This window comes from Toxorhynchites rutilus, chromosome 3 (genome assembly GCF_029784135.1).
Source record: "Toxorhynchites rutilus septentrionalis strain SRP chromosome 3, ASM2978413v1, whole genome shotgun sequence".
NCBI lineage: Eukaryota > Metazoa > Arthropoda > Insecta > Diptera > Culicidae > Toxorhynchites > Toxorhynchites rutilus.
The window spans coordinates 233,438,059-233,454,240 of record NC_073746.1 but is presented as its reverse complement, the minus strand read 5'-3'; the positions used below and the strand labels follow the sequence as shown (position 1 = coordinate 233,454,240).

General features: G+C 37.7%; 1 long non-coding RNA gene across 1 annotated transcript; it reads left to right on the top strand.

The window, feature by feature from the left end:
- On the top strand, window positions 1–592 carry LOC129775358 (uncharacterized). The gene is made up of 3 exons (XR_008742941.1): window positions 1–111; window positions 173–322; window positions 389–592. It is a non-coding gene; the product is annotated as an uncharacterized LOC129775358 (long non-coding RNA).
- Window positions 593–16,182: the final 15,590 nt, after the last annotated feature.

Below are 16,182 nucleotides of genomic sequence, written 5' to 3'. Positions count from 1 at the left end.
CAGCCATCTTGGAATTTGTATGTAAACAATCTGCAATATTTTGCAATTTTTTTTTTGTGCTTTGTGTGTGGAATTGTTTTGGTGGCAATAAGAGCATTGAAAAGTTGAAAGGTAAGTCTTTTACGGTTATAGTTAGTTTTGGTAATATACTCTATCGTATTATATGTTTCAGCTCAAGAGAATAAATCGACTCTCGGTGTCGGTTGGTAATGGAGATATTTTATCCGCGTTTTGCAGCTAGAGATGTCGCTTAATCGTTCGATTAATTCAAATAATCGAATATCTGTATCAGTAATTTTATATCAAATAATAAAAAATCAAGGTATGAATACATCGAATAATTATCAAAGTAATCGCGATTAATGAAAAAGGGAACCATTTTTTTCAGAAAATACAGTGCAAAATTTGTTTAACCGTCATGGTGTTATGACATCATATTTTTTATTATAAATATGTCTGTTCTTTTTGATTACAAGAAATAAATATTCGCTCGGTTAATCGAATACTGAAAAACAATTATTCGAATGAGTCGAATATTTAAAAAGACGGGTTGGTAATGTCGGGGACATAACCGGAGTGACGTAGGACTATACAAAGGGGACAGCTTTTGTTAAATATATATTTTAAATATATTGTTTCATTTTCATCTCCTACGTGAATATCTACCTATCTACCTGAAAAATGGATTAGTTCACTGTTTACTCTTTATGAATATGTTGATGGTTCTGAAAAGAACCTTTGGTGTTGTGTTTTTGTTATCACTCGATATTCCCATCTTGTTCGGTTAAACCTTCCTGTTTAGCTATTGCGTTTGCCACTCGCCACAGCTTTCACAGTTGGAAAATTTCTTCCCATCCAGCTTGTGACATGTTGTTCAGTAAATTACATTTAATGCGACGTGCCGGAGAAACACTTTGCCACTCACTGAAACTAATTGTTGCCTTGATGAGCGCCGAACCGAACCTGCTCTGTTCTTGATGCGGGTTTTCTGATTGTCGTGAGCAGCTTTGCAAGCCAACTCGAGCACTCCGATGGCCGAAACTCTATAATCACTGTTAGGTATACTGGTGCTCCGGCACCAATCCGTTCGGCCTAGTTACCCTTGCGGAGCAATCAGTGAATGCGACCAACAGGGAACTGGAGACCTGCACGGTTCGAGTGAGACTTTGCCTTTCCCTTAACTTGTCCTCCTTTGTTACGTCCACGATGCCGATGCCGTACAACCACACGGGTTTACGGTTTGAAAGAAAATAAGATATTTTTTTGGGGTCCGCGTGTTTTATACTCTAGCGGTACACACTCACAGGATAGAGACAAATCGGCAGACTCAGCCAGAGGGGCGAGTCCAACGAGACGAACGAATGAGCGTTAAAAGGGAGCGATGGCAAAAAAATACATTCATTACGATTCGTTCGCTCGTTGGATTCACATGCAGGCTAAAAAGGGTCCTTTTCAGGATCACAAAATTATCTTCAATGTAAAGAGTTTATTGTTTTGTTATCACTCGATATTCCCATCTTGTTCGGCTAAACCTTCCTGTTTAGCGATTTGTTGCCACTCGCTACAGCCTTCACAGTTGGAAAATTTCTTCCCATCCAGCTTTGTGACATGTTGTACAGTAAATTACATTCAATGCGACGTGCCGAAGCGCCACTCAGTGTCGCATTGGAGGCGATTTTAACCTGTAATTGAACATTTGCGATGACAGTGGTACAGTATCGACTTTCAATGTGGGGTCATAATTTGGATCTCTATGTTTACAAAAATGTCCAACTAAATAAGTCGCATTACATGTCCGTCCAATTAGCTAAATGTCGAACTAATTGTAAATTACTGTACTTTCAATCTGGAAACAATTTAAGAATTGGTGAAAATTGAATAATCAGGAAAGTCCCTGAGCTTATTGATAGTTAATAAGCTCAGAACAACTGCCAAATTCACATACTCATCAGATCCTGGCAAACAAATTATGAAAAAATCAATTTATGTTTTATTATTATTTTGGATAATGTTTTAGAAAGCATTGAACTGTATTTCCTAAACTCTTTTTTGGAAGGTTTAATGGCCCTGAAAAGCGCATTGTTTTATTGAATGGTTCCAATTTAGAAAACTTAGTACTCGTGGTTCTGAAAAAAAAACCATTTCGAACGCCCTCGATGCCGCCTTGTTCTGGATATGCCACCAACGCAGTTTGTATAAAGAACAAACATTTTTCTTCTGCTACCTGATGCCGTTTTGCGATTGCGTTTGCCACTCGCCACTCGGTGCAACTGCCTGTTGTCTTGATGTCCACCGAACCGAATGTGTTCTGTTCCGAATGCGGGTTTTCTTATCGTCGCGAGCAGCTTTGCCAGCTAACTCGATCACTTCGGCGGCCGAAACTATATAACGCTGGCTAGGTGGACTGGTGCACTGGTACTAACGCGCTCGGCCTAGCTACCCTTGCGGGGAACTCCAGATCAACACGGTTCGAGCGGGATTTTGCCTTTCCCTTCACTTTTCCTCCTATACCATGTCCAGACATGGCTGCTTGGGTTGGTTTGTTGATGTGTTGTGATGCGAACCGCTGTGGTGTACGGTTTGAATGAGAATGATCGTTACGGCAGCGGAGCGGGGATTTTTAAGCTGACTGGCTGGCTCGAGAATTACGGATGTGTGAGACTGCGACCAATGTTTCGTTCATTTTTTTCTTTTTCCTTTCCAATCGTGCTTCATTCTATTTCGCTGCTGCTCTGGTTGCCCGTTTTGGTCGGTACGATTTGAGGAGCACAAAATGGACCAATCAAAAATGGGCACATAGTGCATTTTGACAATGCTTGATATTTCACAATTATTCAATTATTTATCTCAAGAAAAATGAAATGTTATTCGTTATGATAGATGCGTAGATATATTTCCTATCAATTGATGCAAAAACCTTTGCGATCTATTGAGAAATGCTCGAATTATAAGCGTTCCAAATCTTGCATTTTTTCCTACTTGTTCAGTGCCTAGATTTCCATTTCACCCCCTATATCTTCCGGTTAGACGTAGTCCTACGTCAAAATGACCCCAAGATTAATCGACAATTGAATAAACGAAAAATTTAGACATCTCTATTTGCAGTCAAATCCCTTCCCACAGTCCTCTGTATATTTATACCGTTTCCCCTCGCGCACTTATTGACGACACGGTCACACCTTTATTCCACACATCTTGGGCAGAATCAAGGCACAGCAGTGGAACTCCATACAATTCACTGACTAAAAAGTGTCCACATTTTCATCGCTTGTTTACGTGAAGAATATATTTTTTTCAGGCACACTTGATTTGAGAGTGTATGGATTTCTAGCTGTCTTGACGCAAGGTCTTTAATGAAGAATGAGAAGATGGGAAGGTTTATATAAACATGTTTATAATTACATAAGTTTATTCAAATATTAATATTGCCCTTATTTAACTATTCAGTGCAATTTTATCAAAATTTGAAAGAGAAATTAAAAAAGGAATGTTTTTTTTCAATATTTTTCCGAGATGGTTATTAAAAATCCATGATTACCTTTGCTCTATTATTTACCCCCCATTGTTTGTTAATTTTTCCTGCTTTTCGTTCTTTGGCCTATCATTTTGACAATTCAATTTGAGAGGTTTAAAATTGCGACAAGATAGAAATTTGGTGTAAAAGTGTAAATTGTGGAAAATTATGTCGCAAATTCTCTAAGCTTTATAATTAAAGTTTTTCTGTAGTATTTAATTTTTGAGTTTGTTTGAATGACAGATTGAAGTTGATTCATAGAAGAATATGATTTCATTTGATATGACGATTTTTGAAATCGACTCAATGGTTGTAAAGTTATGATGTTTTGGAAGAAATCTTACTTACTTAATCAGCAAAAGGCCCCAGTGGCATGTGCTGTACACAAAAGACGTCTCCATTCACATGAATTTTATATTTTTTTTTTCCAATTCTTAACTTTCAAACTTATTTCAAGGATCAACATATCATATCTTTCCATTAATCCGCAAACATGCCTATTAGTAACTTAAAAAAACCAAACTCATAAATGACAAAAAGAGTCTTCGATTGTATATTTTTTTCAGATTTTCGTGAAAGTTGGTAGCTTGTTTTCGTTGTGGTAAAACATTGTACCTGTATTTTTTTTTGGGTGATTCGATTTTTTCACTTTTCCCAAAAATGACTTATCAAAAACTCACTCACAAACTCACTTCTGAACCACTGAGCCGATTCAGATGATCGATACATCAAATTGAAGTTAATTAGCTAGTCTTATTTGGAAAAATATCAAACTTGCAAGAAATTTGAATTTTGTTTTCGTAATTCTTGATTGTATCCGTTTTTATAGTTTACATGGTTTAGGGACCAACGGCGCTATATTTTTCTATATTTTTTCTTGAAAATTGGGGATTTTTTTTACACACTTACATTTTTTACTCAAAACCAGGTGTGTTCTTTTTTTTCTTTTTTGAGTTATAATTTTTTAAAGTTAACCGATAGTTCGGAATATTAATTTTTTCCCCTTGCTCCTATTCTCAAAAATTCATAACATTTGAACTGCTTGAGCGATTCAGATGATGGTTATATCAAATTAAAGCCTAGAATTTTTTGGAAAAAAAATAATTTTGTTTTCGTGATTAATAATTGTATCTGTTTTTTATAAATAAATATTTTTTTTGCAAGTGTGAAATTATTGACTTAAATTAAGTATGTCGATTATCTGAATCGGTTCAGTAGATCAAAAGTTATGAATTTTTGAAAAACCTTATTTTTGGAAAAAAGGAGAAAACGATTTTTTGAACCATCGGGTAAATTTGAAAAATCATAATTTGAAAACGAAGAAGAACACATTTTTGGATAGGTTATCTAAAAAATCCTCAGCTTTCGAGAAAAAATATAAAAAAATATAGCACACTTGAATGAAACTAGAAAGAACAATTACGATCAATAACTAAGAAAACAAAATAATTTTTTTTGTCAGTATACTATTTTTTCATCTGAATCGGTTTAGTAGTTCAAAAGATATGAATTTTCGAACCACCCTAAAATGAAATGGGATCTAATATTTTACGATAAGGAACAAAAATACCAATTTACAAGAAAATCTGAGAAACACTATGTCAGTTTGGCATGGAATATATATACTACTAAAAAATATAGTTTGGTGTTAATTTCCCCGGCAACTAAAAAGCTAGGAACTAGGAACTAATTGACGTTAACGTTTCATTACCTTGTAAATTCTAGATACAGTACCAACATAGGGTATTTAAAAAAAATTAAAATGGCTTTTTACGGGGTGTGTTCGAAACTGGAAAAAAAGAAATTTATTCAGGAATAATATTTTTATGTTGTTTTTAAGCGCACATACATTATTTAGTCGTATAATTATTGTATCATTCAATTTATTCCGATGAGACTGCTTTAAAATATTTCAACTGATGCTCTTACCACATTTTAATTTTTTCATTCAATGTTCAGTTTTTATGGCGAAGCTTCATTCGTAAATTACACATTTGTCATTATTGGTGGAATACGACCATAAATGTTTTTATGAATAGCATAGCAAGTTATGATTACAATACATATGGGTTTATTTTGATAATGCATTATACATAAACCGATAAAAATGCATTATAATATTTGTCCACAGCGTTTCAGCGTCTATATGTATATTTTATTCAATTTTCAGTTCGTAATTTCTATCCCATTTGCGTGTTTATCATGATGATGGTAACATTAATAACATTATATACGAACCTCCCACCTTATATATATATGATGTCTCCCACCCTTTTAGAGACATCTTAATATTATGTTCAATTTTTAGAGCGTAAATCATCTGTCAATTTTTTCACTGTTTACATTTTCTTGCCACAAATCGTTGCCACTTTTTTCTCTCAAGTTCCACTTCTCTTCTCTGATCAAGGCGACAAAATTTTGTAGTCATAGTTGACTAGACTAATTGGGCGGTAGGAACGTGCGCTGTCCCCCGAATCTCGTTTCTTCACCAGCACGATCACCCCATCGACGATATGGGATGGAAAATTTGACCTGATAGCGTCATTCATAACCAGGTTAAGCTCACGATGTATCACATCGAAAGTTCGCAGAAAAAACTCTTGGCAGTCCGTCGGGTCCTGGAGACTTTTTCGATGCGCTTGTGCGGATAGCAAAAAGTATTTCTGCCGTAGTGATTTCATACATACAAGCTTCGTTTGCATCATCCTGCTCGGGAATGATTCTCTCACACTGGAAAGGTCCCCATTCTCCCTCTTCTACATTGCCGGGCGCGTATAGATTACTGAAATACTCGACCATATGGTGCTGTATAGCAGCAGAATCATCGATGATTTCATCTCTCTCATTTCGCAGACGCTCGATGGTTGTTTTTCGGCGCACTCGCTCGCCCAGCTGATAAGTCGATAGCGGCTCACCAGCAACGAAGGTTTCGTTGATTCGCACGAACATTTCGGAGAACGCTCGCTGCTTTTATTCGATTGATGGTGGTGAGCATGGCAGGGTTGTTTTGGTAGCCATCGTACGCATTCCGTAGTAACTGAAAGAGACGATGTTGTTCACGATGGAAGTTATCGAATGCTGTTTTGGACTTCCATCGGAAAAAAGACTTTGCGGCTTTGCGCACGATAGCCACCATTCCATCCACGACCGATAGTTTCGTCGTTGACGAGTCCAAAACTGCCACCGTATTTGGAACTCGTTAATATTTTCAGCGGTCAGTAGATGCGAACGGAGAGACCAAAATCCACGACCATGTGCTCTGTCGGGGAGAGGAAGGCAAATTCTCATGGTGACGGCCTTATGATCCGAAAACAGCACACATGTACAGCTGTTCTCGGAGACCGTTGCTCACGTAGAAACGATCGAGCCTAGACGAAGAGTTGTGTGTGATGTAAGTATACTCGATCTCTCGTGAACGAAGTCGTTGCCACACATCATGCAGATGTAACTGCTGAACGGTGGCTAGAAGAGCGGGACTCGAATTTTGCCCTGTCGCATCGCATTGACGAATCACGCAGTTGAAATCGCCACCTAAGACGACGTGGTCGGTCCGATGACGAAGGTAATAGGCAATGCTGTTGTTGAAGAACCGCTCTCTTTCAGTACGGAGAACGGAACCTGATGGGGCATACACATTACAGAGCGTTGTGTTGTGGACAGGGATGGTAAAAAATCACATTCAACGATCAATGAATAAGTATATCCCTCTAGTCGGATATTTTTAAATCACCCCCAGCAGGCGATGCTCTTTTATTCTTCATATGTACACAGAGAGAATACTTGGAACGGTGAGCTACCAAGATCTCAAAAAAGCAATATGAAAGCGGAATCCTCACTGCTTGCACTCTCGAAACATTACTTCTACTACTCAAGTTTTATCGTGAGTGCAAGCCACAAACGGTTAATCCCATTCCATAGAGCGGATGATGAGTTCTTGATCGGAAAGTGTAACAAGAGACGAATAACTGAAATCTTACGACACTCATCGAGGGATTTTTAATTCTCTATTGCATTGTCCGCAGTGAGTGGCTGACTCAGTCTCGTGTCGATTTTATTTTTCTGTCGTCTCCCGCCCGATGAACAGCAGACGTGTAATGGATGCAAGTGATTAATTTTATTACCAGCAGATTTGGGCGAATCTCATCCCGCCCGAAATCGTTTTTAGATACCAATAATTCTGAACATACACAGTTCTCTCCAAATAATTTTTCCAATAGTAATTCAATTAGTGACTTCACGAAACACCTTTCGAATTCGATTGAATGTCAGACCCTTTCTTATTTTGTAGATAAAACGGATCACATATTTGATTAATTCAATTCTGTGTGGTTACGTTCTTCGTTGCGAATAAATGTAATGAATTAGTATGGACGTATTTTATTCATATATCGTGAACTTCCGACATATCTGGCAGTAGATTTATCGAACGACTAATGTTTTTTATATCCCTTCAAACTTGTTGCATCTCTCAAGTGTACATACTGCTTTGACCGCAGATTTGCATTGTTAAATCTGGTTAATTTCAGGTATTCAGTCTTCATTTTGTCGAATGAATACTGTTGGAAAAATAGGTATCGCAGCAAATGATTATCAACATCCTACCTTATCATCAAACGGTATGCTAAGAATTTCAGTGAACTGACGGCATTGGAATATATGCTTTGTGGGGACCACACAATTATTATCAGAGCTGATAAACACCCGACTGGAAGTCATGAACATCAATTCAATGTGCCCAAGATAAATTTATCCTTTAAAGGTCTTTAATCTTTCTAAAGATGATCAGATGGAATATATTGCAATGTCGTCTGGAATAACCTATCCAACACCTTATGATCGTAATATTGTTTTCGCTATTATTCTGATGTTTCATAACACGGCACTCTATTGATTATTCGCCGAAAATGAATAAAAAATATCCTTGAAGTTAGCCTACGGTTTTAGTAGCAGTGCAATATGGTGAGCCAGTCTCAGGATAAGAAAACATTTAAAAATAAAGGTTTTTTTTTTGAATGAATCAATAGTAAAACAAAACGTCAAAATATTACTCAGCTTTGTGATAGCAGAGAATCATTATCCATTTGAGTTGTATGAGTATTCGCCCCCCCCCCCCCACACTAACTGTGGATAGTCTAACTGCATACAAATTATGTAGAGTTTTTACAATCCAAAAATTTTATGAGTAAATATTTACGTGCTTACACAAAAAAAACACATGTTCACATATTTGCGCTAATTTATGTTTTTTGATTAATTCAAGGTAATCAAGGTCTTTTCTAGCCACCAGTTTACTCGGGCCCGAAAAAAGAGGTCTGTATTTGGGCTGGCGGAAAAATATATCTCGCAAGACCACGTGTTCGATGTCGTAATAGCCTTGGCCAATAACGCATTTACATTAACTCATAAAATTAGTGATTTGAGGGGGATTATTGTTTGTAGTCTCTTGTAGATTAATTTAAATACCATCTGAAAAATCCTCTGTGAAACATTAAACATTAAAGTCGTCCTATCTGCTGTAGCGCATTTTTTATTTTACCCAGATTCATCGAAGTAAACGCACTCGGAAAGGAAAATTGAACGCCCGGACGAGAGAGCGAGAATCGTACGTCATAGAGACACTCATTCCCATGGAGCAAATTCTTGTTAGGAGTTGTAAACAAAACGAGGACGGAGAGTAACTCAATTATTCGAACTACTTTCAGTCTAGCAATGCTTTGGTCAACTCAGAGTTACCAAGAGAAAATCATTAGGTTATGATGGGTGAGGATTAATAGTTAGTCGCAGTTTGCACAGATTGCGATCTGTGCAGTTTGCGATTAATCGTAAATCACATCATGCTCCCTTGTTTTCCATCCTTGGTTGTGGACACGGAGGGCGAGTAATCTTCCGTCTAGACTCTTCTCTACATGTGAGAATTTGATGTGTTGTTTTAAAGCGATTGCCGTTCCTCTCCTTGAGTGGTCGACATTACAGACAACGTTGTAGCCAGGCAAGACTAACTGCTCGTTCTCTACCTCCTGCAAAAACACAATATCCAACTCCATTGTGCGAACAAACGTGCGAAGGGCGTTTAGCTTGGTTTGGTTGGTGATGGTATTTATATTGATCGTCCCGATGTTACTGACGTACTCCATTTTATTGGATTTCTTCGTCGGAGATTCTAACTTGTACGTGTTCGGTGAAGATGACGTCTTCTCCGTAGTGACGCATTTTCTTGCCTGGTGGTTTTCTACGCGAGCGTCGGCTGCCATTCGAGCCTTGGGAAGCTTGTGAATTGTCTGTTTCGTTGCCATCGGGTCTACGATGCGACGTGGTGGCGTTCGGGAATGAGATGGGCGATAGCTGGATTACAGCTTGTGTTGCGGATGGTATCGTTGTTGAAGGTGTAGCGGGGGGTGGCATCGTGTTATTTTGTTGTTGTACTGCGGTTTTTGTCCCACTCATTTCAGAGAAATTTGGCTTCAGACGCGTGTTGTCGTAGTGACCGACAGTGAGCGGACTCTTTGTCAAACGTTTTGATGAAGCTGACGATGGTTTACGAAGATTCGTTGGTTTGGTGTGTTGAGGTTTTGTCGGGTTGCCCTTCGTTACGCTAGTGTATGATTGGTCTACTGCGAGCTTCTGCACCAGCAGTTTCTTGTTTTGTACACATGGAATGCCAATGTGTACAAACTCATGGCAGTGTAGGCACGTTTGCCGTTGCCTCTTATATTTCACCGCAGTCTCTTCTCCCTGGATTGTCACGAGAGAAGGAATGTTTTTCGTAACCACCATCCGAACAATACGAACCCCGGTTTTAATACCACCGAAGTCGCTGTATCGGTCATCCCACAGTAGGTCACGAATACTGACGACTTCGCCGTACTCGGTGAGAAAATCAGCAATCTGATCATTGGTGACGCTCTCGGGTAGCTCAAGCAAATTTACTTCTGCCGCACCGTCCTCCATCGTAACTCGTAGTTTGTATGATTTCCCTTCAAACACAAACTCGTGCTTGTTGTCGTGCTGCTCCACTATTTGTTCAGCAAGTTGGAGGTTGTTGACCTTGACGAAGGTACATGTGTGGCATGCCTAGTTCTGGCAACACGGGTATCGTCAGTTCAGTGATCAAATTGACCGGGCACACAGCCATTTTGCAGCAATCTCCTCAGCAGTCAGTCACCGCTCGGTTTCAGGCGGTCTCCGATTATCCCGCAGACGCTCATGGGCACACAGTACATGCAAGCCGTCTGCTTGGCTGAAGTTGCAGAACACGTGAGAATGTGTAAGACCGAGTTCTTTTCCAACGAACTTATGGATCTCGTCATGAGAAAGCAATTTCGGAAATTGCGAGTAGTCGACGCGAAACGTATTTTCGCGACGCGGCATCACGGAATGTGCCGTCGCGGATAGCGTAGATGAAAAAAAACCATCAACGTATCAAATAGTCTGTGAACGACTTCCAAAATCTTCTCGTCTGATAAAATCGACTTATCGACTCGGAAGTTGAGCGCTAACTGATGAAGCTCTTCATTTATCATGAAAGCGCGGATGAACGGTGTCACCAAGTTTGTGCACCTTAGGCCAGAAGGGAATCCATCAGGAGGAGAGTGATGCTACAAACGGTTCCCCGGGAAGATCTCGAAGCAGCCGCTACACACACACACATACACGCACGGAATTCTTTCCGTTTGGATCGAGAAAGATCCGGAAAATAATCTGCCAGTTCCTCTAGGAATTTAAAAATACATTCATGTGAAAGAGTTTATTTGAATGTTTTCTATCCATGTAACACTGTGACCAAATATGTTTCAATCAAGTGCTATTAACAGGTGGTTATCGAGTTAGCATTAATCACTGGTGGGCTTCCAGTATCGAGGAAAATGTGGAAATATCTAATCGTTACTGAAAATAATCTGCCAGTTCCTCTGGGAATTTAAAATTACATTCATATGAAAGAGTTTATTTTAATGTTTTCTATCCATGTAACACTGTGACCAAATACATTAGGTTTTGTGATTTTTCAATCAATCGTAATCAACAGGATAGCTTCTGAAGATTATTTTCCATCAGTAGGATATTTCCGTATCCAATATTGGATGCATAAAACCTTGTGCCTCCAACGTAACGCTCTCGTTTTCGAAGTTCTCCAAATATTCATTCATTCAGAATGAATTCAGATTCAACTTCATACAAATGATCTCTAAATCAACGATAGTCCTACGTCACCCTTGCGGTTATACCATAGATATAACCCACTTCCTGTTTTTTATGAATCAACTTTAATCTGTCATTCACACAAACTCAAAAATTAAATACTACAGAAAAACTTTGATTATAACGCTTAGAGAATTTTCGACTTAATTTTCCAAAATTCGCTCTTTCACACAAAATTTTTATCTTGCCGCAATTTCAAACCTCTCAAATTGAATTGTTAAAATGATAGGTCAAAGAACGAAAAGCAGGAGAAATTAACAAATAATGGAGGGTAAATAATAAAGCAATATTAATCATGGATTTTTAATAACGTTGTTAAGTTTCATCCACTCTCTCACCATCACATTGTCAGTTTACTTTGAAGTTTTGATTTGTATCGTGAAAAGTACCGTATTTTGCTATTCAAAGTATCGGTTTTCCAAACCAAAAGCTTCCATTTATGATTCCTACAATTTCAGTAGTTTATAAATTTTAATTACAATCGCAAAAAAGACTAACAAAAATTAAATGTGCGCTTGCATATCTGGCAACTCAGTCTGGAAGTCTGTGAGGTAAAACGTCAACATCATGCATCCATATGAAATGTCACGATATTGATGCTCGAAAATCAGAAAATCTGGATGGGCACCTTACACGATCAAACTGATTGACAATAAGTGTCTTCAATATCGTGACAGCTAGGCTTTCGACATCCGATCTAACCTCAATCAATATTTTGCCACCTTACACGGTCAATATCGCCCTCAACCCGAGACAACGAAAATATCCGCGATGGCTAGTGGTGACATTCGAGTTTGGGATCCAAACTATTCTCCATCAGATTAGAAGGCTAAATTGCAATTTTCAATTGGTAAAATTTGATTGAAAATATCTACTTGGTATTATTTAATTAGTTGAAGCATGAAGTCCTAACACTAACTTAACCTATTTTCTATGAATTTTCAGATATTCCTACTAAAATTTATTATTATTATATAACGTCAGTTTCAGATACAATTTTTGTATGGGATTTTCTCACCACTTGCAGAAAAAAAGTGATTTACATTCACATAGAATACTAATTTGATTTGGAAAAGTTAATTTTCATTCATAATTTACACTTTAAAACTAGTTTTTCCTTCTCAAAAACACATCATAATACTCGCTTCACAAATACATACTGATCTATTCAGTTTCAGGGATGCCAAATTATTTTAGATTGTGAAAATATATGCAAATTATATTATCTGCAAGCAAATGTTTTTATTCGATAAATAAGACTATGACAGTAGAACCCCGATTATCTATATATATATCTATTTCTGTATTGATAAAACATAGTTTCTATGTTTAAAAATCATCCCGACTATTCACGGATAATCGGGATTCTACTGTAACTTGAATTAACACGAGATGTTTTTTCACCTGTGATTTTCCCAGATCTTCTCATTCTCCAAATTTTATAGCGGAGTGTGAAGAAACACACAAATTAGACTAAAGTGGCTGCCCTGCTCGCTAGCGCAAAGAATGACCAATTCAATGTTAAAAACATTCCTAAGACGTTGTTGATTTTCATTCACTCTCTCACCATCACATTGTCAGTTACTTTGAGGTTTTGATTTGTATCGCGAAAAGTACTGTATTTTGCTATTTTAGGTACAGTAATTTACATTTAATGCGACATTTTTCTAATTGGACAGACCTGTATGCGACACGTTTAGTTAGACATTTTTTTAAACATTGAGTTCGGGCCCAAATTATGGCCCCACATTGACATTCGCCGCCAGACGTCGACGCTGTACCACTCTCATCTTCAATGTCAAATTACAGGTCAAATCGCCTCCAATGCGACACTGAGTGGTTCTCCGGCATGTCGCATTAAATGTAAATTACTATATCAGTTTTCCAAACCAAAAGCTTTCATTTATGATTCCTACAATTTCAGAAGTTTATAAATTTTAATTGCAATCGCAAAAAAGACTAACAAACATTAAATGTCCGCTTCCAAATCTGGCAACTCAGTCTGGAAGTCCGTGAGGTAAAACGTCAACATCATGCATTCATATGAAATGTCACGATATTGATGCCCGAAAATCAGAAAATCCGGATTTCTGCGTTGTCGGCCATGTTCAGCTGTCATTATGCTCTCAAACGTCATCATATTGTCAATAAATTTGACCGTGTAAGGTCCGCTGGATTTCTGCGTCGTCGGCCATGTTCAGCTGTCATTATGCTCTCAAATGTCATCATATTGTCAATAAAGTTGACCGTGTAAGGCCGCTTAAAGCGGACCTTACACGATCAACTTTATTGACAATATGATGACATTTGAGAGCATAATGACAGCTGAACATGGCCGACAAAGCAGAAATCCGGATTTTCTGATTTTCGGGCATCAATATCGTGACATTTCTCGCGTAACTTTTGAAAAGGTCCAATGTAACATTTTCGTCAACTCGAGAAAAATGAAGTTGAAGACCCGAACATTATTCCGCGAATTGTCTTAAAAGGTATCGATCTTTATCACTACTTTTACCACTAGCAGTCAATAATAACTCTGAAAAACCAATCGTAACAGTTGTTCCGTGATTTGAGCTTAAATTTGAAGCCTCGGAGCGAAAAATGTTACATTGGACGTTTTGACTGCCCCTGTTTGCACATTGGACATATTACGTTTCACGATAAGATTTTGAAACTAACTACTGAAGAACAATCGAAACATCAGCATTTCATTCTAAAGACAGATTATTATTGTCATCACTCGTTGAATTGCACTGACATAGATAACAACACCTGAAAGAAACAAAAACTCAAAACGACCGAAGTACGACTTCGTGTTGTTTTGATTGCTTTGTTACTTTGGACGTTTCGAGCGTCGGAGGAAAGAGGCGTCTGAAGTAACAGCCGAGTGCTTAAAATCCGAATCTGTACATTGGATATTTTTTGCATCGGCGATTAAAAGATGAAGAAGATAGATACGTGAACGATTGTTTTTGTAATGCATTCAATGATTGAAAACTAATAGCGTGCATCCATTAACTTGATTTGTTTACATTTGTTACATAGGACCTTTTCAAAAGTTACGCGAGATTTCATATGGATGCATTATGTTGACGTTTTAACTCACGGACTTCCAGACTGAGTTGCCAGATTTGCAAGCGGAGATTTAATTTTTGTTAGTCTTTTTTGCGATTGCAATTAAAATTTATAAACTTCTGAAATTGTAGGAATCATAATGGAAAACTTTTGGTTTAGAAAACTGATACAATAATTTACATTTAATGCGACATGCCGAGGAACCACTCAGTGTCGCATTGGAGGCGATTTTGACCTGTAATTGGACATTGACGATGAGAGTGGTACAATGTCGACGTCTGGTGGCGAATTTCAATGTGGAGTCATAATTTTGGCCCCCAACTCGATGTTTACAAAAACATCCAATTAGAAGTAAAAATTTCCAATTAAATGTGTCGTCTGTCCAATTAGAAAAATGTACTTTAAATAGCAAATTACGGGACTTTTCACGATACAAATCAAAACTGACAATGTGATGGTGAGAGAGTGCATGAAAATTAACAACGTCTTAGAAATGTTTTAACGTTGAACTCGGTCATTCTTTGCGCTAGCGAACGGGGCAGCCACTTTAGTCTAAGTTGTGTGTTTATTCACACTCCGCTATAAAATTTGAAGAATGAGGAGATCTGGGAAAATCACAGGTGAAAAAACATCACGTGTTAATTCAAGTTACAGTAGAATCCCGATTATCGGCGGAATAGTCGGGTAAACTCATTGCGAATAACGAAAATCGCGGATGACCCATTGAAGGACCAAAAAAGAATAACAAACACGAATAAAGATGTTTCAACATAAAAACTATGTTTTATCAATACAGAAATTATTAAACTATCCATCTATAAGGTCGTGGCTAAATAATGTAAAAGCCATGACTACAACAAAAAATCATGGGCCTACCACTCACTATCAAATTCCGGAAAGGCCTATTGATTTACTATGGAACTCGCAGTCGCGAATAATCCGCACGGCGGATCACCCGCTCGCAGATAATCGGGGTTCTACTGTCATAGTCTTATTTATGGAATAAAAACATTTGCATGTAGATAATATAACTTGTATATATTTTCGCAAACTAAAATAATCTGGCATCTCTGAAACTGAAAGGAACAGTCTGTATTTGTGAAACGAGTATTATGATGTGTTTTTGAGAAGGAAAAACGAGTTTTAAAGTGTAAATTATGAATGAAAATTTACTTTCCGAATCAAATTAATATTCTATTCGAATGCAAATCACTTTTTTTCTGCAAGTGGTGAGAAAATTCCATACAAAAATTGTGTCCGAAATTGACGTTATATTATAATAATAAATTTCAGTAGGAATATCTGGAAATTCAGAGGAAATAGGATATGTTAGAGTTAGGACTACGCGCTTCAACTAATTAAATAATACCAAGTAGATATTTTCATTCAAATTTTAC